Source organism: Rattus norvegicus, chromosome 1 (assembly GCF_036323735.1).
Source record: "Rattus norvegicus strain BN/NHsdMcwi chromosome 1, GRCr8, whole genome shotgun sequence".
Classification (NCBI taxonomy): Eukaryota; Metazoa; Chordata; class Mammalia; order Rodentia; family Muridae; genus Rattus; species Rattus norvegicus.
In genome coordinates, this window is record NC_086019.1 from 55692041 (window position 1) to 55717601 (window position 25561).

Here is a 25561-nt window from a genome sequence, read left to right on the forward strand (position 1 = left end):
TGCAATGGCAGGAAGTTCAGGGGCAAGGCAACAAAACATAGGCTTGGACAGTCAGTACAGTGGATGTGTTGGGTAAAAGCAGGTGCTAAGACAGTGGATGTTCTGATACAGTGGCCTCCAAGTCCTTGTGAGGAAGAAGCACTTATGCCATCCAGTAATGACCATGGCAATGACAACAATTGTGTTTAACTACCCCAACATCATCTACAAGTAATTGAGACCAAAACAAGTGGATACCTTGTCATGGAGCTGGGTGAGGTTCAACATCTTTACAAATGTATCTCAAAGTATGGCTACATAGTGAAGGACAAGGCCTGGCAAATGTTTATGCAAATATTAACAGCCTAGATCTACTGTCAGGGGCACAGAATAATCACAGGACTTGAAAACAACTAATATGTTGGATAAGAAACAAAAAGCCAAAATCATTGACTTTGACCTTAGTACCCAAGACAATCAGAGCAAATGCTGAACCTGTACAATGGTGCTAACACTTTTGATGCCCATGAACTCTTCCTAGGATAAATTTATGATGGTTCAAAGAACCACATATGAATGCTAGAGTCTTACATTTTAAGGTAGTTGGAAATGTTGCCTCTATTTTCATACACGAGCTGAGAAGACATGTGGCAGGTGTGTATCTTGACCACTGTTGGGTGTCAAGAGAGCTAGATGACCTGCTTAGCAACTTAATGACAGTCAAACCCAGATATATCCATCATAGACATGATAATGCACCCCTGCTTCAAAGAAGAATGGGAGCCATTTCCCAAACCCCTATGAGGAAATGATACCTCTCAAGCCACACCCTGGAATTTTGGAAGTAATGCAATATGTTCCATTCAAAAGACAAGACATAATGTTTCTTTATATCAAAGAAAGTCTAAGCAGATCATGGCATTCAACTGCTTACTGGAAGGACAGGCTATCCAGGTGCCTGGCTTCACAACCAGCCTCAGACAGTTACTCCAGTTATGGCTCCATTCCCTACCCTTAATGAGTATGCTACTTCCGCACTAGGCCTGAACTGCAGAGAAGTGGAAACCAACCCACCATTGGCACGTTGGACTTGTCATCTCCCATAACCTTGTTTATGCCTATGTCCATAATTCTAGTCATAGAGGATTCAGAAGAACCACTGAGACTGGCCTTCTCTTCAGGCCACTCCAGAGGACACCTGCACTGGACAAAACATACATGCCAGGGTGTCTTCTGCCTTCAGTCAACAAGCAGCCTCAGGGTGAAAAGAAGCAGCAATGAGAACACAGAAGACAACCTATTATTCCTCTGTGCCTAAGGAGAGGGCAACACTGTCCCCAGTAGTGGCCATCCAAAAGGCTTTAAGGATGGAACAAGAAATAAAAAAATGTCCTGATGAAAATGTGTTGCTGCTCTCCATCAAGAAAGAAATCTCACCTGAGGCAGAACGCCTTGTCTCTTTTGAGAAATGAAGCACAGGGAGAGCATCCAGAGAACAAGTTGCAGGCCCAACCCAAGTACCTTTGTGCTAGGTCCTACCCAATTTACTCTATGATGGTTCCTCCTGTGTCTCTGATTTCCATTTCTTCAAAATTATTTCCTTTTTAACTTCTGTAAGTACTGAATGATTCTTGGTCCACACCAAGCGCTCTCTCTGTTCTATATTTCTCTACTTCCCAGCAGGCATTCAATATGACCCCACTCATGCCTTCATCTGTACTAGAGCACCCCACAAATACAACAGCTCCCTCAAGGTCAGGCCTAGAGGCCTATTATAGAGTAATGGAATCTTCCAGGGGCAACTGATCCTAACATATCTGGCAATTAATCACAAGAGCTGAAGAACAAATTCTTAAGTTGTCAGAAGTAACATCACATCCCATTAAGCCTCAAAAGTAATAACCAGCAATTCCTTCAAAACAGTGACAGTGGAGTTAGTGAACAGTGTGGATCCTGTGACAATGTAGGTCCTGCAATACTGGAGGCAATGAGATAGTGCAGGTACTTTTACATTGGAGGTCAGGCAACATTGGAGGACCAGCATGAGTAGAGGTCCTGGGAAAGTGGAGATGGGACTGGTACAGTGGAGGTCCTGACTAAATGCAGGTGCTGCAAGAGTGGAGGTCCTGCAAGAGTGGAGGTCCTGCAAGAGTGGAAGAACGGTGATAGTGGAGGTGCTGGGTCATTACCATACTGGAACAGTGGATGTCCTGCTACAGTGGCTGTCAAAGTGCTGGTAAAGAAGAAGCAAGGGTGACAGCCAGTAATGAAGATGGCACATGTACTGATGATTTTTGACCATTCCAACATCATTTCACTACTCCAAGTAATTGAGTCTGAAACAAGACAATACCTTGTCATGACGCTACTTGAAGGTCACCAGTTTTACAGACACATCTGAACAGCTGGCCAGTTGGTGGAGAACAAAACCAGGGAAACATTTAGGTAAATACTATCAGGCATGAACTACTGCCATAGTCACATAATAGTTCAAAGAAACCTCAAAACACATGATATTTTCTTGGACAAGAAAGGAAAAGTCAAAGTCATGGTCTTTGGCCTTATGAACCAAGTTGATATAGGGCAAATAGAGAACCGGCACTATGATGATTACCTTTTGCTGCCATGGAGCTCTATCTAGGCAAATTTTATGATAGTCCAAAGAATGACACAGGGAAGACATGAGTAGTCTTATATTTCATGGTAGTCAGAGGTTTCATTTGACTAGTCATACAAGGGGTGAGAAGTCAGGTTGTAGCCTGTGTGAATCCTGCCCCCTGTGGGAGATGAGAAGAGCTGGATGACCTGCATAAGTTCTTAATGAGAGTAAACCCCAGATACAGGCTGACAGTCATGGACGCCATCATGCAAATCTAGTTCAAGAGAGACAGAAAAGCATTCCCAAGTCCCTATGAGCAACTGATCACACTCAGGACAGAACTTGCAATTGTGGAAGCAATACAATATATTTGGTTCCAAGCCCTAGATACTACAGGTACCAAAAAAAGTATATCAAGACCATGGCATCCTATTGCTTACTGCAAGGGCAGGCTCTCAAGGGACATGGCTGCACAACACAGTGTCACCTAGTGAGAACAGTTATGGCACCATTCCCTAACATTGATGCTGATGCTGCTTTCCCTCTAGGAATAAAGAAGAGCAGAAGCCAGCCCACCATCAGCACATTAGTTTCGTCATCTTCCAATGGTCTAATTTCTGTTTTTATCCAAAATGCTTGTTATAGAGTAGGCAGAAGACCCAGTGGGACTGGCCTTCTTTCTCTTCAGGCCACTCCAGATGACACCAACACTGGACAAAAGACACTGTCTCCCACATTTACTGAATGAGCAGCTTCAGGGAGAAGAGTAGCATCAATGAGAACAGAAAAAACAACATATTCTCTGTCTGTGCTTCAGAAGAGTGCAAGATATTCACCAGCTGGTGTCGGAGCAGAGGCTTTAAGAGATGGAGGAAGAAATGGGGGAAGTTCCCTGATGAACCTTTGTCATGGCTTTACATCAAGAAGAAACTTCACAAGAGGCAGGACAGAGATTCTCCCCAAAAAGAAGGAATAAGGATAGCATGCAGAGAACAAGGACCAGGTACAGCCCAGGTACCTTGGTGCTTTGTCCTACTCAGTTGGCTCTGTGCTGGTTCTTCCTCTATCATTTCCATTTCCTTAAAATTGGTACCTTCTTACCTTCTGTAAGCACTTTTTGATTCTTCCTCTATGCCAAGGGTTATTCCTGTTCTGGATTTCTCCTCTTCCCATCAGGAACTCAATGTGACTGATGTATACCCCACTCTACAAAGTTATCACTTGCTGATCCTATCCTTTCACCTGAATTGCATTACCCTCTGAAAGGCAACAGCTCCCACAAGGTGAGTAATAGAGGGATATGAGCTCTTGTGATCTTCCAGGGGATAACAGTCCTAGAACATGTGGAAATCAGTCACATGTGCTAAAAAAACAAATTCTTGGGCTTTCAAAAGTAACATCACATTCCAGTAAGGGTCAAATATAATAACTAGCAATGTCAATAAAAATTGAAAGTGAACTTGATGCAGCTGTGCCTATCATGAGTCAGTGTAGGTCCTGGAACAATGTAGGCACAGAGATAGTGGAATTACTGTAACAATGGAAGTCCACCATTATTGGCAATCATAAAATATTGGAGATAATGAGAGAGTGGAGATTAGGCTGGAACAGTGGGTGTCCTATAACAATGGAGGCACTGTATAAGTGGATGTCCTGCAACCAGAAATGTCCTTCAATAATGGAGCTACTTGGACTGAGGAAGTCCGTAATACTGGAGGTCCTGGGACAGTGGAGGTTCTGCCAGAATGGTATTCCTTTCAATGTAAAAGTAATGAAACTGTGGAGAACCCTCAACAATGGAGGTCATGTGCCAGCAGAAATCCTGTAAAAGTCTAAAAGAGTTGATATCCTGTGACAGTGGAGGCCCTGTGACAATGGAGGTCCTGCCCCTGAGGCAGTACAGTTGCTCCAACATTGGAGGTCCTGAAACAGTGAAGGTCCTGAGACAGTGGAGGTTCTTTGATAGTTAAGGTGATTGGAGAGTGAAGGTCCAGTGTCAGTTGAGGTCCTGCGACATTGGAGGTCCTAGAGATATAGTAGAAATCCTGAGACAGTGGAGATGAGCCTGGAAGAGTGGAAGTCCTGTGACAGAGGAGGTCCTGTGACAGTGGTGGACATGCAACAGTGGACATCCTTCTACACTGGAGGTCCTACAAAGGTAGAGGTCCTGAGACAGTAGATTTTCAGTGAGAATGGTGGTCATGCAACAGTGGACTTTCTGTGCCAGTTGACATCCTATAAATTCTAGTTGGTGAGATAATCAATGTGCTTCAACAGTGGAGGTCCTACAATAGTGAAGGTCCTTCAAGAGTGGCGGGGCTGAGACATTGGAAAACCTGCAACAGTGGGCATCCCTTAAGAGTTGAGTTGCTGCAACAGTGAAAGTCCAGCAAATGTGTACATCCTGTGCTAGTAGATGTCCTCAAATTTGGAGTCCTTAGAAAGTGGAGTTGCCTAGACAGCAGAGTATCTATCACAGTGGAGTTGCTGCATAGTGGACATCAAAGTCCTGCTAATGTAGAAGCAATGATGCTAGCCAGTAATGACCATGGCATTGATGATGATGGGTGACCACCTCAACATGATCTCACTACTTCAAGTCATTGTGAGCAAAACAAAATTATGTCTCATCATGGAGCTTGTTGAAGGTCAACAGCTTTCCAAATTCATCCAAAAGTATGGCTACCTAAAACAGGACAAGGTCAGGAAAATATTTTGCAAAGAACAGCAGTGATGATCTACTGCCATAGGCACACAATGTTTCACAGCTACCTGAAGCCATATAATATAATGTTGGATTTCAATGGAAAAGCCACAATCAGCAACTTTATCCATAGTACCCCAATTGAACAGGGCAAATGCTAAACCGGCACTATGGTGCTTACAATTTTGGTGCCCTTGAACTCTTCTTTGTCAATGTTTATGGTCAACCATCATAATTTTCTATTACTAACAGTAAACCTCAGATGTAAGCTGACAATCACAGATGTAATAACGCAATCCTGCTTCAAAGAATGGGAGGAAAGTAATAAAATATATTCAGTTCTAAGCCTAAGATATAAAGAATCTTTATATCAAAGATAGTATAACCAGACCATGGCCTCCAATTGCTTACTGGAAGGGCAGGCTATCCAAGTGCCTGGCTTCACAACCAGTCTCAGACTGGCTCCATTCCCTACCCTTATGATTATGCTGCTTTCCCACTAGGACTTTAGAGTGGAAACCAACCCACCATTGGCATATTGGACTTGTCATCCCCCCTGGCCTCTTTTCTGCCTATGTCCATAATGCTAGTCATAGAGGATTAAGAACCACTGAGACTGGCCTTCTCCTCCAGGCATTCCAGATGACACCCATGCAGGACAAAGAATACATGCTAGAGTGTCTGCTGCCTTCAGTCAACAAACAATCTCAGGGAGAACAGAAGCAGCAATGAGAACACAGAAGACAATACATGATATTTTCTTGGACAAGAAAGGAAAAGTCAAAGTCATGGTCTTTGGCCTTATGAACCAAGTTGATATAGGGCAAATACAGAACCAACACTATGATGATTACCCTTTGCTTTTATCCCTCTGTGCCTCTGGAGTAGGCAAGTCTGTCCCCAGCATGGCCTGGCCCAGAGGATTTAAGAGATGGTCTAAGAAATTAGGAATATCCAAGTGAAGCAGTGTTCTTTTGTTCGGTCATGCAAGAAAACTCCCCTGGGACAGGATAGTGTCTGTCCTGAGAAATGAGGGATAGACACAGCATCCAAAGAACAAGCAGCAGGCAGGCACAGCCCAGGTACCTTTGTGCCTTGTCCTGCCCAGTTTGCTCTGTGCTGATTCCTCCTGTGTCTCTGGTTTCCATTTCTGCAAATAGTTTCCATTTAACTTCTGTAAGTACTGTCTGTTTCTTCCTCCTCCCCACGCCTTCTCCCTCTTCTGGATTTCTCCTTTTCCCAGCAAGGACTCAATGTGACTGATGTGTACCCCGGACTACAGAGTTGTCCTGCTGACCCCATGCCTTCTGGACTGGAACACCACCGAAACAAAACAGCTGCCACAAGGTGAGGTCTACAGGGCTGTGGGCTCGTGCAACCCTCTAGGGGCAACTGATGCTAGCACATCTGGTAATTAATCACAAGATGTGCAGGAAAAATTGTTATTTTTTCAAAAATACCATCACATTCCATTAAGCCTCAAAACTAATAACCAGCAATGCTTTCAAAAAAGGGACAGGGGAATTAATGAAACAGTGCAGATCCTGAGACAGTTTGGGGCCTGCAACTGTGGAGGCACTGGGATAGTGTAGTTTTGTATTTGAGGTTGTGAACATTGGAGGTCCTGTAAGAGTGGAGGTCCTGAGACATTGGAGATGGGACTGGTACAGTGGAAGTCCAGAGACAATGCAGGTGCTGCAAGAGTGGATGTCCTGGAACAGCGGAATTCCTTGGACAGTGGAGGTCCTGCAATAGTGGATGTGTTTAGACAGGGGAGGTCCTCCAACAGTGGAGGTCTGTGATGGCGGAGGTTCTACAACAGTGGCATTCCTGTGATAGTGGAGGTTTGGAGACAATGTAAGGCCGGCAACAATGGAGATGCTATGCCAGGAGAGGTTCTACAAAAGTCTAGTCGGTGTTAGAGTGGATGCTCTGAGACAGTGGAGATCTGGTGACAGTGGAGGTCCTGCACCATTGGAGGTTCTGGAACAATCGAGGTCCTGAGACAGTGTAGTTGCTCAGGCATTGGAGGTTAGGCAACATTGTAGGCCATGTGAGAGTGGAGGTGCTGGGAGAAATAAAAGTGATGGGACAGTGGAGGACCTGTGACTATTGTGGTCCTGCAACATTGGAAGTCCTCCATCAATTGGGGTCCTGGGATGTTTGAGGACCTGAAATATTGGATGTCCTGCAGTGTTGGAGGAGCTGATTCAGCAGAGATGAGCCTGCTACAGTTGAGACCTGGCTAAAATGGAGGTGGAACCACACTGCAGGTCCTGCAACAGTAAATGTCCTAATACAATGCAGTTGCTCCAAGTTGATAATTCCTTCAATACTTGGTTTTCTAGGACAGTGAAAATCCTACAAAAGCAGAGGTTGTGTGTCAGTTGAGGTTCTTTGACAGGGAATGTCCTAAAACAATGGACATCCTTCAACATCGGAGGTCTTGCAACAGTGGAGGTCCTGAGACAGTGCATTTGCACTGTCAGTGGAGGTCCAGAACAGAGGAATTTTTTGGGCCAGTAGAGGTCCTGCAAAAGTCTAGCTGCTGAAAATGTGGATGTCCTACCACATCGGAGGTCCTGCAACAAATGAGGTAATGCAACAGGGTAAGTATACCTACTGTGGACATCCTGTGCTAGTAGAGGTCCTGCAAGTTGGCGTTGCTGAGACTGTGAAGGTGCAGGGACACTGAAGGTTCTGCAACAATGGAGGTCCTTATAACAGTTGAGGAACTGCAACTGTGGATGACCTGTGCTAGTAGAGTTCCTGCAATTTGAAAGTCCTGAGTCAGTGAGACACTGGAGGTCTTTTGCCAATGCAGGTCCTTGTCACCGTGGAGGTGCTGTGATATAGGAGGTCTTACAACAGTAGAGGTCCTTGTAACAGTTGAAGTGCTGTGACAGTGGAAGTCCAGGGGCAGTACAATTCCTGTGCCAGTAGAGATCTTGCAGTTTGGAGGTAATGAGACTGTGGAGTTTCCTGACAGCTGCGGTACTACCACAGTGGAGGTCCTGTGACAAGGGAGGTCTTAGGATAGTGCAGTGACTGGGACAGTGAAAGTCCTGCTACTGTGGTTATCAAAGTGCATGCAAAGAAGCTGCAAGGGTGCCAGTCAGACAAGAGCATGGCCAATATAATGAAGATATACATCCACCCCAATATCATATTGCTTCACCAAGTAATTGAGTCTGAGACACATCTATACCTTCTCATGGAGCTAGTTGAAATTCTATAGCTTTACAAATTCATCTGAAAGTCTTGCCACCTCAAGGAAGACACGGTCAGGGAAATATTTAGGCAAATATTAGCAGACTCGATATACTGGGATGGGCACAGTGTAGTTCACGGAGACTTGAAATCGAGTGATATTTTGTTACACAAGAACGGAAAAGTCAAAATCATCAACTTTGGCCTTTCCTACCAAAGTTGAACCTGAGCAAATGATGAGCTGGCACTACGGTGTTTACAATTTTGATGCCTGTTATTATATCCTAGGCAAATGTTGTAATGGTCCAAAGAACAATATTTGAGTTAAAGAGTAGGCTTATAATTCACTGTTGTAGGATTTGACTCAGTTGTTATAAAAAGGTGAGAAGACATGTTGTGGCCGGTGTGTATCCTGCCCACTGTTGGGTGTCTGAAGAGCAGGAGATCTGTGTAGCATCTTAATGGCAGTCAACCCCAGATATGGGCTGATAGTCATAGAAGTAGTGATGTACCCCTGGTCAATGAAGACTGGAATTGGTTCCCAAATCCTTGGAGGAACTGATCGCCCTCACGCCAGACACTGCTAATGTGGAAGCAATTGGATATTTTGGCTTTTGAGCCTAAGATATTATAGATATATTACATCAAAGAAAATTTTACCAGGCCGTGGCATCCCATTGCATACTGTAAGGGCAGGCTCTCTATGGGCATTGCTGCAGATCCCAAGGTCAGCAAGTTTGTCCAGTTATGGCAAACATTCCCTACCCCTGGTGATGGCACTGATTTCCCTTTAGGACTAAAGAGAAGTAGAAGTGAGAACACCATAGACACATTGGTCTCCTCATCGTCCAAGGGTCTAATGTCTGCCTATAATAATGAGGCTAGTCAAAAGGAAGCAGAAGAGTCACTGGACTGCCCTTCTCTCCAGGACACTTCCGATGACAGCCACACTGGACAAAGCATACATGCATGACAGAGGTTTGCCCTGCATTTACTCAGCAAGCAGACACACTTACAAGAGCAGCACCAATTAGAACATAAAGGACAACCTATTCTCCAGGTGTTTGTCAGCTGAGAGCAGGCCTTTCCCCAGCTGGGGCCTTCCCAGAGGACTTAAAGGATGGACCAAGAAGATGAGAAAATCCCTGAAGTTGTGTTGCTCCTTTCCATCAAGAAAGAAACCTTACATAAGGCAGAACTGTGTTCTCTCATAAATGAGGCACAGGGAGAGCATACCGAGGACAAGCAGAAGGCACAACCCAGGTACCTTTGTGCTTTACCCTTCCCACTTTGCTCTGTGGTCATTCTTCCTCTGGCTCTGTTTTCCATTTCCTCACAATTCTTACCTCCTTATACTCTCTAAGTACTTTACGGTTCTTCCTCCACCACAAGCCTTCTCCATCTTGTGGATTTCTCCTTTTCCCAGCTGGGACTCAATACGACTTAATTGTACTCCACTCCACAGAGTTGTCTTGCTGATCCAATCCCTTCACCTGAACTGTATGACCCTCTAAGGACAACAGCTTCAACAAGATGAGGGCTACAGAGCTATCAGATCAGGGAATCTTCCATAGGTTACTGGTCCTAGCACATGTGGCCATTAATCACAAGTGATACAGGACAAATTCTTATGTTTTCAAAAGTAACATTACATTCCATTCATCCTCAAATCTAATAACTGGTAATGCCTTTGAAAAAGTGTAATTAGAGTTGCTGCAACAGTGCAGATCCTGTGAAGAGGTAGGTCCTGTAACAGTGGAGGCACTGAAATAGTGCAGGTTCTGTGACAGTGAAGGTCCTTTGAAAGTGGAGGCACTGCGATAGGGGAGGTCATTCTACCTACAGTGGAGATGCTGCACCATTGAAGGTTTGGCTACAATGGAGGTCCTGTGACAACTGAGGTCCTGCAAAATTGTAATTGCTGATCCAGGGGTATTCCTGTAAATGTAGAGATCCTGTGACAGTGAAGCTGCAGCATCATTAGAGGTCCTGCTTCAGTTGATGTCCTGAAACAGTGTAGTTGCTTTGACCCTGGTAGTGCTACAACAGTGGAAGTTCTGGGACAGTGGAGGTTATAGGCTAGTGGAGGGCCTACCAACAGTGCATATCCTGTGACAATGCTGGTCCTACAAAAGTGTAGTTGCTGAGTCATTGGAGGTCCTGTGACAGTGGAGGTCCTGCAGCAATGGAGGTCCTGTGACAGTGGAGATTCTTCAACATCTCAGGCTCTGGGACAGTGGAGCTGGTTGATGTATGGACAGTGGAGGTTCTGCAATAGTGGAGGTGTTTAGACAATGGAGGTCCTGTAATAGCATTTTCTCAGTTCTGGATTTCTACTCATCCCAGAGGGGACTCACTATGACTGATATGTAGCCCACTCTACAGAACTGTGTCCTGCTGATCCCATCCCTTAACCTGGATTCAACTTCTCCCAAAACACAACACCTCCGACCAGGTGAAGACTGGTGGACTAAGGGCTCATGGAATCTTCCAGGGGATATCAGTCCTAGAATATGTGGTCATCAATCACATGTGATGCAGAAAACATTCCTGTGTTTTCAAAAGTAATATCCCATTCCATTAAGACTCAAATCTAATAACCAGCAATGTCAACAAAATGTGAAAGTAGAATTGGTGCAACAGTGCAGATCCTGCTACGGTGTAGGTCCTGCAACACTGGAGGTACTGCAACAGTAGAAGTCCAGCAACATTGGAGATCCTGCAATAATGTAGGTCCTGAGACAGTGGAGATGAGGTTGGAACAGTGGAGGTGCTACAACAATGGAGGCACTCTAAGAGTGGAGGTCCTGCACCCATGGAGGTCCTTCAAAAATGGAGGTACTTAAGACTGACGTTGTCTGCAATAGTGGACATCCTAGGACAGTGGAGGTGCTTCAACAGTGGAGGTTCTGTGTTAGTTAAGGTACTGAGACAGTGGAGGATCATCAGCAATGGAGGTCCTGGGCCAATACAGGTCCTGCAAAACTCTACTGGCTATCCTGCAACTGTGGATATCTTTTAACAGTGGAGGTCATGCAACATTGGAGGTCCCTGAGACAGGAAATTGGTCCGATATTGGAGGTCCTGCAACAGTGTAGGTCCTGCGACAGTGAAGGAGTTGGGACAGTTAAGGTGATTGGACAGTGGAGATCCAGTGTCATTTGAGGTCCTGTGACATTAGAGGTCCAACAGTTATAGTGTAGGTCCTGAGACAGTAGAGATGAGTCTGGGAGAGTGGAGGTCCTGCAAAAATAAGTGTGCTAAGACATGGGAGATCCTGCAACAGTGAATGTCCCGAGACACTGGAGTTTCTGAGACAGTGGATGTGCTTGACCAGTGGAGGTTCTCCGAGAGTGGAGGTCCAAAGCAATGGAGGTCCTGTGATTGCATAAGTGCTGAGAGAGTGGCGATCCTGTGACAGAGAAGGTCCTGTGACAGTGGTGGCCCTGAAACAGTTTATGTGATTCAACACTGGAGGTCCTGCAACAGTGAAGGTCCTGATACGGTGGATTTATCATGAAATTGAAGAACCAGCAACTGTGGACTTTCTATGCCAGTTGACATTCTGCAAAATTCTAGATGCTGAGAGAATGGATGTGCTGCAACAGTGGAGGTCCTACAATAGTGGAGGTCCTTCAAGAAGGGCAGTGCTGAGACACTGGAAATCTTGCTAAAGTGGATGTCTTTTAAGAGTTGAGTTGCTACAAGAGTGAAAGTCCTGCAAAAATGTACATTCTATGCCAGGGGAGGTCCTGCAATTTAGAGGTCCTGAGAAAGTGGAGTTGCCCTGAGAGTGGAGGTTCTACCACAGATTAGGTCCTGTGACAGTGGCTGTCAAAGTCCTTGTAATGGAGAAATAATAATGCCAGCCAGTAATGACCATGGCAGTGATGATGATGGGTGACAACCCCAACATCACGTGGTTTCTTCAAATAATTGAGACCAAAACAATATTATATCTTGTCTTGGAGCTTGTTGAAGCTCAACAGTTTTACAAATACATCCAAAAGTATGGCTACCTAAAGCAGGACAAGTCAGTAAAATATATTGCAAATATTAGCAGTGATGAACTACTGCCCTGGGCACACAATATTTCACAGGGACCTGAAACCAAATAGCATTTATCTTGGTTATTAATGGAAAAAAACAAAATCATCAAATTTCGCCTTAGTACCCGAGTTGAACTAGGGCAAATGCTGAAGCACCACTGTGGTGCTTACACTTCTGTTGCCCCTGAACTCCTCTTTGTCAACGTTTATGATGGTCAACCATCATCATTATCTCTTAATCACAGTAAACCCCAGATATAGGCTGACAGTCACAAACCTCATAATGCAACCTTGCTTCAAAGAATGGGAGGGTTTCCCAAATCCCTATGAGGAAATGGTACCTCAGGCCACACCCTACAACTGTGGAAGTAATGCAATATATTCAGTTCTAAGCCCAAGAAATAAAGATTCTTTAAATAAAAAAATTAACGGACAATGGTGTTCAATGGATTACTGAAAGGGCAGGCTATCCAGGTGCCTGGCTTCACAACCAGGCTCCCTCACTGAGTCCAGTTAGGGCTCCATTCCCTACCCTTAAAGATTATGCTGCTTTCCATCTAGGACTTCAGAGGAGTGGAAACCAACCCACCATTGGAACATTGAACTTGTCATTCCCCATGGCCTCGTTTATGCCTATGTCCATAACTCTAGTCATAGAAGATTCAGAAGAACCACTGGGACTGGCCTTTTCTTCAGGCCATTCCAGGTGACACCACACTGGACAAAACATACATGCCAGGGTGTCTTCTGCCTTCAGTCAACAAGCAGCCTCAGGGAGAACGAAAGCAGCAATGAAACCACAGAAGACAACCTATTATCCCTCTGGGCTTCAGGAGAGGGCAAGACTGTCCCAAGCAGGAGCATGCTCAGATGCTTTACAGGGTGGACCAAGAAATTAGGAATATCCAAATCAAGCAGTATTCCTGTGCTCAATCAAGCAAGAAAACTCTCCTTGGACAGCACAGTGTCTCTCCTGAGAAATAAAGGCTAGAGTACATCCAAAGAACAAGCAGCAGGCAGGCTCAGCGCAGGTACCTTTGTGCTTTGTCCTACGCAGTTTGATCTGTGCTGGTTCCTCCTGTGTCTCTGGTTTCCATTTCTGCAAAATTGTTTCTGTTTTACCTATTCTAAGCATTGTATGATTCTTGCTCCACCATAAGCCTTCTTTCAGTTCTGGATTTCTACCCTTCCTAGCAGGAACTCAACACAACTGATGTGTACCCCACACTAGAGTTATCCTTCTGACCGCATGCCTTCACCTGGACTTTAGCATTCCCAAAAGACAACAGAACACCACAAAGTGAGGCTTCGAAGGCTATCGGCTCATTGAGTCTTCCAGGCGCTACTGATCTAGCACATCTGGACATTAATCATAGGAGCTGAAGAAGAAATTCTTAACTTTTTAGACGTAGCATCACACTCCATGAAGCCTCAACACTAACAACAAGCAATGCTTTCAAAAATGTGACAGTGGAGCTGGTGCCGTAGTGCAGATCCTCTGACAGTGTAGGTCCTGTAACAGTGGAGGCACTGAGATAGTGGAGTTACTTTCACATTGGAGGTCATGCAACATTGAAAGACCTGCACAAGTGGAAGTCATGATACAGTGGAGATTTGACTGATATAGTGGAGGTCCTGAGACAAGGCACATGCTGCAAGAGTGGATGCCCTGCAACAGTGGAGTTCTTGGACAGTGGAGGCCCTGCGACAGTGAAGGTTCTACAACAGTGGCATTTCTGTGATAGTAGAGGTCTTTAGACAATGTAAGACCAGCAACAATGGAGATCCTGGGCCAGTAGAGGTCCTGCAAAAGTCTAGGTGGTGATAGAGTGGATATCCTGAAACAGTGGAGGTCCTGCATCATTGGAGGTTCTGGATCATTGAGGTCCTGAGACAGTGCAGTTGCATAGACATTGGAGTTCCTGCAACAGTGTAGGTCCTGTGAGAGTGGAGGTGCTAAGAGAGTGAAGGTGATGGACAGTGTAACTATTGTGTTCCTATAATGATGGAGGTCCTGCAACAGTTGAGGTCTTGATACAGTGCAGTTCTTCCAACTTTGGAGGCCCTGCAACAGAACAGTTCCTGGGAAAGTGGAGGTTCTGGGACAGTAAAGGTGATGGGAAAAAGGAGGTGCTGCATCACTTGAGGTCCTGGGACATTTGAGGTCCTGCAATATTGGAGGTCCTTAGAAAAGTAGAGGTCCTGAATCAGTGCATTTGCACTGACAGTGGAGGTCCAGCAACAGTGGACTTTCTCTGCCAATAGAGGTCCTGCCAAAGTGTAGCTGTTGAGAAAGTGGATAATATCCTACAACGTTGGAGGACGGGCATTAGTGAATGCCCTGAGACACTGGAGATCCTGAAACAGTTGGTTTGCTTGGACAGTGAAGCTGCTACAAAAGTGGAGATCCTGTATCAGTGGAGGGGTTTTGAAAAAATGGAGGTGCTGCTACACTATTGGTCCAGCAACAGTGAATATCATGAGACAACGCATTTTCAATGACAGTGGAGCTCCAGCAACAGTGGAATTTCTGTGCCAGTAGAGGTCCTGCAAATTCTAGAAGCTGAGAGGGTCCATGTCCTGCAACATTGGAGGTCCTCCAACAGTTGAGGTACTGCAACAGTGTATGTCCAGCTACAGTGGATATCCTGTCCTAGTAGAGGTCCTGCAAATTGGCCTTGCTGAGACAGTGGATTATCCTGTGAGAGTGGAGGTCCTATGACACTGGAGGGGATAGGACAGTGGAGGTCATGCCAAAATTGCGGTCCTTGTAATGGTTGAGTGGTTATGACAGTGGAAGTCTAGCAACAGTGGACATCTTGTGTCAGCAGAGGTCCTATAACATAAAGGTCCTAGGACAGTGGAGTTACTGAGACATTGGCGGTCCTGTGAGTATGGAAATTCTTTTAACAGTTGAGGTGCTGTGACTCTAGAAGTACAGCAAATGTAGATATCCTCTGATAGGAGAGCTCCTGCAAATTGGAGTTGCTGAGAGAGGGGAGGTCCTGCAACAGTAGTGATCCTGAGACAGTAGAGATCCTGCAACAGTGGAGGGGCTGAGACACCGGATGTCCTTTGACAGTGGACTTCTTTGTAATTGTAGAGGTGCTATGACAAGGGGGTTCTGCAATGGTAGGGGTCCTTGTTATAGCTGAGGTATTCCAACAGTGGAAGTTTAGGGACAGTAACTTCCAGTGTCCGTAAAGGTCTTGCAATTTGGAGGGTCTGAGACAGTGGAGTTGCCTGACCGCAGACGTCCTACTGCAATATTGGTCCGGTGAGAGTGGAGGTCTTGGGATAGTGCAGGTACTGGGACAGTGGAAGTTCTGCTACGGGGGTTATCAAAGTGCATGCAAAGAAGAAGCAATGGTGCCAGCCAAACATGACCATGGCAAATATAATGAAGATTTTCATCAACCCCAACATCATCTTGCTTCTCCAATTGAGTCTGAGACAAGTCTAATAACTTATCATGAAACTGGTTGAAATTTTACAGCTTTACAAATACATTTGAAGGTCTTTCCCCTTAGAGGAGTACAGGGTCAAGGAAATATTTGGGTAAATATTAGCAGGCTTGATCTACGGCTATGGGCACTGTAAAAGTACACAGTGACCTGAAACCAGATTATATTCTGTTAGAGAAGAATGGAAAAGTCAAAATCATCAACTTTGGCCTTCAAGGCAAGTCAAACTTGGGCAAATGCTGAACTGGCAGCATGGTGCTTATCCTAATGGTGCACCTGATCTCTTCCTAGGAAAACGTTAGGATGTTCCAAAAACAAAACAAAACAAAACAAAACAAAAAAAACAACCCCCCCAACATATGGACTTAGGAGTAGGGTTACATTTTGTCATACAAGAGCTGAGGAGACAGGTTGTGAGTGGTATTTATCCGGCCCACTGTGGGGTATCAGAAGAGGCAGCTTAGCCTCCTAATGACAGTGAATCACAGATATGGGCTAACAGTCACATAGGTGATGACACATCCATGCTCAATGAAGACTGTAAGTGGTTCCCAAATCCCTATGAGGAAATGATCCCTCTCATGCCAGATACTCCACTTGTGAAAGCAATGTAATATATTGGGTTTTGAGGCCAAGAGATTATAGATTCACTGTATCAGGGAAGGTACAACCAGAGCATGGCATCTTATTACTTAATGTAAGGGGAAGCTATTCACCGGCATGGCTGCATAACCCAGGCTCAGTAAGTTTGTCCAGTTAGGGCCCCATTCCCTACCCTCACTGACGGCACTTATTTCCCTCTAGGACTAAAGAGGAATAGAAGTGAGTACACCGTAGACACATTGGTCTCATCTTCCAATGGTCGAGTGTCTGACTTTGATCATACTCCTAGTCAAAGAGGCAGAGGCGCCTACCCTTCTTTTCAGGATACTCCCAATGCCACCCACACTGAATAAAGCATACATACATGCTAGAAGTGCCCTGTGTCTTCAATCAACAATCAACCACACTTAGAAGAGCAGTCGCAATGAGAACACAGAGGACAACCTACTTTCCTGCTGTTTCTCAGCAGAGAGGACTTTCCCCAGCTAGGGCCTTCCCAGAGGCTTTGAAAGAATGAACAAATTTCAATGGGGAAATTCACTGATGAAGTTGTGTTGCTGCTTTCTTTCAAGAAAGAAACTTTATATGGGGAGAAGAGAGTGTTCTCCCAGAAATGAGGCACAAGGCGATCGTCCAGAGAACATGCAGAAGGCACAACCCAGGTACATTTGTGCTTTGTCCATCCCAGTTTGCTCTGTGCTCATTCTTCCTCTGGCTCTGTTTTCCAGTTCCCCATAATTCTTACCTTTTTATATTCTCTAAATATTTTATGATTCTTCCTCTAACCTAAGCCTCCTCCCTCTTCTGGATTTCTTTTCTTCCCAGCAAGGACTCAATATGACTGCTGTGTATCCCACTCTAGAGCGTGGTCTTGCTGACTGCATCCCTTCACCTGAAGTTTATCACACTCTAAAAACACCAGTTTCCACAAGGTGAGGTGGAGAGTGCTATGACCACATGGAATCTTTCCATAAGTTACTGGTCCTAGCACAAGTGGCCATTAATCACAAGACGCACAGAACAAATTCTTATGTTTACGAAAGTAACATCACATTCCATTCAGCCTCAAATCTAATAACCAGTAATGCCTTTGTAAAAGTGCAATTAGAGTTGTTGCAACAGTGCAGATCCTGTGAAAACGTAGGTCCTGCAACAGCGGAGGCACTGAAATTGTGCAGGTTCTGTGACAGTGAAGGTCCTTTGAAAGTGGAGGCACTGTGATAGGGGAGGTCATTCTACCTCTAGTGGAGGTGCTGCAAAATTGAAGGTTCGGCTACAGTGGAGGTCATGTGACAACTGAGGTCCAGCAATTGGAATTGCTGATACAGGAGTATTCCTGTAACTGTAGAGATCCTGTGACAGAGAAGTTGGAGCATCATTGGAGGTCCAGCTTCACTTGATGTCCTGAAACAGTGTAGTTGCTGTGACCATGGTAATGCTACAACAGTGGAAGTCCTGGGATAGAGCAGGTTATAAGACACTGGAGATCCTGCGACAGTTGTAGTGCTCCTACAGTGGAGGTCCTGTGACAGTGGAGGTCTGCAGTAATGGGGGATCTGCGACAGTGGAGTTGATGTATGGACAGTGGAGGCCCTGCAATAGTGGAGGTGTTTCCACAGTGAATGTCCTGCAATCATAGTGTTGTGTGGACTGTGCAGTTCCTTGGACAGAGGAGTTCTTGTGACATTGATGGTCCTATGACATTGGACGTTGTAAGACACTTGAGCTCCTGCACAGTAGAAATCCTGTGATAGTTGAGATGCTGAGAAACTTGAAGTCCTGTAACAGTGGAGTTGACACACAGACAGTGGACTTCCTGAGGTAGTGGTGGTGCTTAAACAGTGGATGTCCTGTGACAGAGGAGGTCCTGCAATATAGGAAGAACAACATATGCTGGCTGGACCACACAGTGCTTCCAGTAAATAGACCACCAACCAAGGGGTGTACAGGGATGTGATATATATCTATATCTATATCTATATATCTATATATATCTATATCTATATCTCAGAGGATGGCATTATCTGAAACCAATAGGATGAAAATCCCTTGGTCCTGTGGAGATGTGATGCCCCAATATAGGAGGATGCTGGAATGGTGGGTTTGGAAATGGTGGTGGGTTTAGGTGCACCATCATAGTGGCAAGATGGACTGATGAGATTGAAGATGTAGGAGTGGGAGTTTGTGGAGTGGCACCTGGAAAGTGGGCTATCATTTGAGATGTTAAAAAAAGTGAAAATGATAAGGTTTACATTGTCTGACCAAAACCCAAGGGACACTACATAAGGAACACAAAAACCCACAGGTGCTCACCAACAATCAGATAAAATTTGGCCTTCGGTGGTCTACTCCAAAGAAACTATTCCAAGAATACTGTTTAATTTTTTCAAACACAGTTTAAAACTCTTAAGTGTGCTCTCAAATCTGCCCCAATTCACATAAATCAATCAAAACTGTTGGCTTTGTAAATAGTTCTCTCGTGTCCCAATGTTTATATGCTGGTCACACCAACAACATTATACTTGTCTTCATGTGAGTCAAACAATGTGGGATCCTTGTCCCAAGTGGGCCATGCAGACCCTGAGCTCACCTTCAGGTTCTCACATACACATAAAAGCACACACACACACACACACACACACACACACACACACACACACACACACAGAAAGAGAGAGAGAGAGAGAGAGAGAGAGAGAGAGAGAGAGAGAGAGAGAGTGCTTATCATCTATTTCTAAGGCATAATGTGTGCTCTTGGAGTTGGGCACTAGGACTTGCACATGTAAACAAGTGCTGTACACCTAGGAACACTTTCTGATCTGTATTTTCTCTTTTATATGCAGTTCCTTGGATATCTTCAAAAGCAAGTAGGGCATTGACATATCATGAATTCTTGGGCCTAAAGGTAAATTTTAATACAAAGCTCACACGTCACTCACAGATGACTCTAATAGGAAGTACATTAAGTTCAGTATCATTCAATCTGAAACCCTCAATGTGTATACACCATTCTCACTGCCCTCATGAAATCTCATGTTTGGACCACTCTGCCTAGCTGGAGATACCTGTTTATCTCCCAGAATAAAAGGGAGGCTCCAGGCTCAAGTGGAACAGCAGATTCAAGGTGGGATTGTTGGGTGACATTACAGTGAACACCAGGGACTTCCCCTGAGAGGCAGGAAGTGGTCCTTTCATTCCTGCTGGGGAAACAGTATCTAGATTGTCCTGCATGGGACAGAATCCTCTCATTCTAGCAGATATCCTGGGTGACAGAAGGAATGTAGGTAGATTATGAAATCAAACTACCACATTTCTTTCTGAGGCAGAGACATTTGAGAACCTTGGCCCAGGAGTTAACAGCTCCAGATAGCAAGGTGATGTCAGTGTGGGCCCTGTATTGACCTATGTATAGTTATTTATGTTAATCACCAAATATTTTAAATTTACAGCACTTAAGAGCAAAGTCTCCCAGGAGACTCAGCTAAAACTAATCAGTGAGTTTTTAAGGGCGGCAATGGGGGGAGGATGGGGAGGGGAACACCCATAAAGAAGGGGAGGGGGAGGGATTAGGGGGATGTTTGCCCGGAAACCGGGAAAGGGAATAACCCTTGATATGTATATAAGAAATACTCAAGTTAAAAAAAAAAAGAAAGAAAGAACACAAACAAGTAGGAAATTTAAATTCATGTGACTGCTAGAAGTAAAGCAAGATGCTCTTGGTAGATAAGGTGATAACCTTTGTGTAAGACCCCTAAAATCATACCAACTTAAGATATGAAGTGCTCAGCTAGCATGCTTAGTGCCATGAACCCAAGACAGAGCTTCTCTATGTCTCATCATCTCTGAAGCACAGTCCACAAACAGTTGCAACAAACCTTCTCTTTCTTCAAGTTCGAAGTTACCTTTACTCTTATTGTTTCCACAGTTAACTGAGCTCTCCTGGATACACAGGTTTGACTAACCTTCTCTGAACTTCTCCCAACCATGTACAGATGGACCTCCCTCTGCACATGAGGCCTGTTCCTCTCAGGCCTGCTGTTCTCCTTCCCAGATTAGAATTGGACACCTTTCAAACCTACATTCTTAAGTCATCTATCAACATTGGGTACATGATAGGCACAAGTTGACATTGAGTGCAAAATGACACTTTCCTACCGGACAATGAATAGGGTCCAGGGGTTCCAAACATGAAAACTGTCCAGGTAAGGTCAGGTAAACCTCATACTGTCTCTATGTAGAGATAAAAATTGACACACCTTCCCAAAGCAGACTTGCTCAGCTGTCTCAGTCCACACAGCAGTCCTTTCTTGAGCTTCCTTACTTCCAGTGACTGATGAGAGTACATGAGAAGATGCTTGATTTCTACAAAGACCTGGGCCCCATGAACCACAGTAGCAGCAGCTTCTGATCAAAAGTTATACCAGGAACTGAAAATACCTAATGTTCATGCGGTGATTTAAATATGCTCAGCCCAGGGAGTGGGGCTATTTAAAGATGTGCCCTCATTGGATAGGTGTAGCCTTGATGGAAGAAGTGTGTCACTGTAGATGTGACCCTTATGTTTCTTGTCCTAGCTGCATGAAAATCAGTTTTCTAGTAGCAACCTTCAGATGATGATGTAGAACTCCCAGATCCTCCTGCAACATGTCTGCCTAGATGCTACCATGCCCCTACCTTGATGATAATGAACCAAACTGCTGAACTTGAAGGCAAACCCAAATAAATGTTCTTCTTATAAGAGTTGCTTTGGTCATGGTGTCTGTTAATAGCAGGAAAACTCTAAGTAAGTCATTTTCTACCACAGATTACTAAGTTAGTTGAGTGATGTCTTCACCTGAGGAGACATGGCCTCTTATTAAGGTGCTAATCTCCAAGCAATTTCAGGCTCTCTTCTGGTATAGGCATTGGCTATAATATTAATCTTCCCAGTGTCTTTTTCTTTCCAAACTCTACATTTTGTATTTCTTTTTGCCCCATTTGTTCTTTTTCATTGAAGACTTATAACCACAGTAAGACCGAGGCCATACTGGGCCCTCTTCAAATTTTCATCAAAGAAATTTGTTTATTACTTTTAAATTTAGCCTCAGATAAGTTTTTAGGATGTGGGCAGAAAGGAAGCCACATTTTTGTAAAAGCTTTGTAGGAATTATCCTAGACCAGTTACAAACATTTTTTCCTCCTGAATCCCCTTCTCCTGGGCTTCCACAGTCTGAATACCTCTTGGCACTCCTGACTCCCAAGTGCCTGCCAGTATAGCCCATTAAACTCTTCTTAGAGCACTGGAATTCTTACATATTTCCCAAAACAAGAAACAACCTGGCATCGTGAGGTGTCACACAGCAAGAGTCCACTCCATTATGTCACCTTCTGCATTTGTTACCTTTGTATTTCTGTGACAGAAATGCCATGAGCACAGCAAACTATAAAACAAGTAGGACATTAGTGATTCTATTTCAGAGAACATGTGTTAGCAGAGGTTAAGTTCCATGACTACAGGGCATGGCGGAAGGAGGAGGAGGCTGAGGTATGACATCTAGAATCACAAGTACAAAGCAGAGAGTGCACAGGGAGTGGTGCACAGCACTGAAACCTCGAAGCCCAGCCCCGCTGACATTCTTTCTCCAGCAAGGGCACACCTCCTGGATCTTCCCAAACAGAGTCACCAAGTGGGAAAGGAGTACTCAAATGCCCGAGACAGTGGAGGATAGCTCATGCAAAATGTTATGGTGATTCAGGAATTCGAATCAGTAACAGAGAGAACCTTCACTCTGGGTCACTGTGTGCTGATGCAGAGCCAGCAAGCTGCTCTCCCTCCTCTTGCACATAAGATGTGGATTAAGTAAAAATGTAAACAAGCATCTCCATGGAAAATCAACAGCCCTGTTAATCTGGTCACACTTACAGTATAGGTCTAGAGGTATTGGACACTGAAATCGCAGAAGGAGCCAACACAAACTAAAACCCTTTAGTCTATAGGAATAAAAATACCACAGAAGGCAAAAGGGGCAAGGACATGAAGCAAACACTCACTCACTCAGCAGATAAAATTACAGCTAATCCTAACCCACAGACCTACTTCTTAAACAGCGTACATTCTGCTGGTACCTATTCAACATGATCCTAAATACTGCAGTCAGAACAAATGGTTTCTTACTTTGTTGAGTATGACTTAAAAACACTAAAGTCGTCTGAAGGAAGCGAATGGAATCTTCTCAGGGCCTAGGGAGGTCGGCTAAGGGAGTACAGAATAACAAAACAACACCACCCAATTTCCCCACCAGGAAGCAGAAACTGGTCTGCTGTCAGTTGCCAATTGGTGCAGGTTTAACAGAAGCCTCCACACTGGAAGGACTGAGGAAGTTGAGGTTAAAATACAATTACACTGAAAGGTCACTTTAGGAATGAGAAGGGTAGCAACTGGACAGTGCTCTCTCTGTCTCTCTCTCTCTCTCTCTCTCTCTCTCTCTCTCTCTCTCTGTGTGTGTGTGTGTGTGTGTGTGTGTGTGTGTGTGTGTGTGTGTGTGTGTGTGTGTGTGTTCCATGCATGTGTTTGTGTGTGAGTGTGGTTGGGTTGTTGTTGTTTGGTTAATTTGAGACAGAGTGTCACCACAAACTGAAGCTGTCCTAAAACTCACCCTGTAGACAAGGGAAGTTTGGACAGTATAGAGACCTTCTCTCTCCTGAAAGGTGGGATTAATGATGTGTAGCACAAGCTATGAGTGAATGTAAATTTCAAATTCTGAAGGTTTTATAAATCTCTTTTTGCTTGCCTTAACAATGCTGGTGCTTACAGCAATACATGGTACACTGAGGACAGAAAAGAATATACTGTGTGAGTTTGTGAGATGGATAGAAGTGAAAGGAACTAGCTGATTGAGTTTAGTTCCAGAGGCACTGTCAATATTCAAAAACAAATATAGTCAATTTTTACCATTTGTAAAAATCATTAAGGGCATCCAGTAAGAGATTAAACTATTTTTGGTGTTGTGATGCTACACAATCATAAGACTGGTTCCTGTGGAACAGGCTGGTGGAGCAGACAGTAATCAACAGGACATCAGAAAACCTTCAGAGCAAGAACTAGAGAAATCGCTCAGGGTTTGAGAGCACTGGTTGCCTTTGCAGAGGACTTTCACTTGTTTTCCAACAACTCTAAGTCAGCTCACAGTCATCTGCAACTCAACATCTAGAATATCTTACCCTCTTCCGGTTTTGTGGGCACATACTGCAGAGACAAGACAAGTCAGCCTCAGCAAGGCCTGGCCGGCTAATCACACACCCCATGGCTCTGAGCCCATCAGCACCAGACCTGAGGACTACCAGGGGTGCAAGCTTTACACTCTGGACTCTTTAACCTTTGGTCAGGAAGGTACCATGGAAAGTAGCTGGGAAGCAGAGTTTACAGAGAAAGCCATAGAAACAGTTCAGCCTTAAAAAACATAATCTGATCCCTTCAAAGCCAGGTGTATGTGTCTGTGTGTGTGTGTGTGTGTGTGTGTGTGTGTGTGTGTGTGTGTAGGTGATTATAAGACATAGGTGGTTTGGAAAATCAAGGAGAGGAAGGATTTATTGAGAAGCTGAGATGGTGGGGAATGAAGGGTGGATGTTGGAAGGAAGCTAGAGCATGGTGGGATTTTAATAGCCAAAGAAGTGAAATTCGTATTTAATTCCCTTAGACAACTGGTCCAGGTGCAGTGTTCCTGGTGGTGGCTCAGTGTTCCAGCTGTGGATTCAGGGAACTCAGAACATCATGATGAAAATAATCTCTCAGACTACAGAGTCAAATTCCTGCTGGTGCTCCAGTCTCATCAGAGAAGAAATTAAGTCCCTCCTCCTATGGATCCTCTCATTTTTGTCATTCTCGCCTGCAGGAGATTCAGTCCTTCCTCTGAGGGGGCTACTCATACCTGCAGGTGATTTAGACCCTCTTGAAGGGAATTCTGTCTCCAGATTGGGATGCGGACCCTCCTGTTAGGGAATTAACTCTCTAAATCTTCTCACAGAGTATGTGTGACTACCTGGAGACAGCATTATCTGCACTTCTAAACTCTGATTGGTAAAGAGAATCCACGATATGAGTTTGAAAACCTCTGAGTTATATACTGAGTAATGAAAACCTATGAGTTATAAACTGTTAATTTCTAAATGTATTCTGTTGAGTATGAAAATCTCTGTAATGTTTTGATGAAATTTACTTACTTCCTAGATTTCAAACAATAATAGAAGCTATAGTTAAATTTTAGTATATGCTTGCTCAAAGTAATTTGAAAATATTTTTGATTTTTATTAAAGATGGTGTATGACATAGAAATTTTCCCAACTATTGTTTTGTTTACTGCTAAGATATAGAAATGCTTTATTTCTGCTGACAGAGCTCATATTCATTGGTCTGGTATAACTCACTGTTCAATGCTAAACTTTAGCAGATTCCTTCGGGTCTCTGCCATTTATAATAGGATTCCATCTACAAGTTGACTGCCTTGTTCTTCCTTTCTCATGGGATGCCTTTTGTGCAATTTCTCCCCATAAATGACAAAGTCATATCATGAGAACAATGCTGGATAGCAGTGCCAAAAAGACCTGGGACACATTTACAAAGTCTGGTCCAATTAGAATGGGGCTCTGTGAGAAATTTCTGTCAGGTTTGCCCTGACCCTACGATTCTCTCTTGAGTGCCTTAGCTTGGACAAGATACACCCCACTTCATATGGTGAAGGATGAAGTCCCTGACACTCAGCAGGTGACACTTAAAGACAGTGCCTTCAAGGTGATTGATTCAAGGAAGCCTGAAAGGTGGGCTCTGTTGTAATGTCTTTGGGGTCCTATGAAGGGAACCCTAGAGCCACAGACACTTAAAGGGTGCAGGGAGAAAGCACAGAACACCAAGAGGAATCAGCTACCTACAAACTGAGGAGAACTGGAACCAACTCTTGGACCTAAGACTTCCAATCTC

At 44.4% G+C, this 25561-nt stretch overlaps 1 protein-coding gene across 1 annotated transcript in view; it reads right to left on the minus strand.

Annotated features, from left to right (window-relative positions):
• The window catches only part of LOC134478836 (sperm motility kinase 2B-like), a 61686-nt gene extending 37229 nt beyond the window's left edge, over window positions 1-24457 (minus strand). The window contains exons 1-2 of the transcript XR_010062889.1: window positions 20865-24457; window positions 1-18475 (exon numbers count right to left, since the gene is read on the minus strand). The exon at window positions 1-18475 is cut by the window's left edge and continues 29231 nt beyond it. The gene's annotated coding sequence lies outside the window, so the exon portion shown is untranslated. The remainder of the gene's footprint in view (window positions 18476-20864) is intronic.
• Between the last annotated feature and the right edge of the window lie 1104 nt (window positions 24458-25561).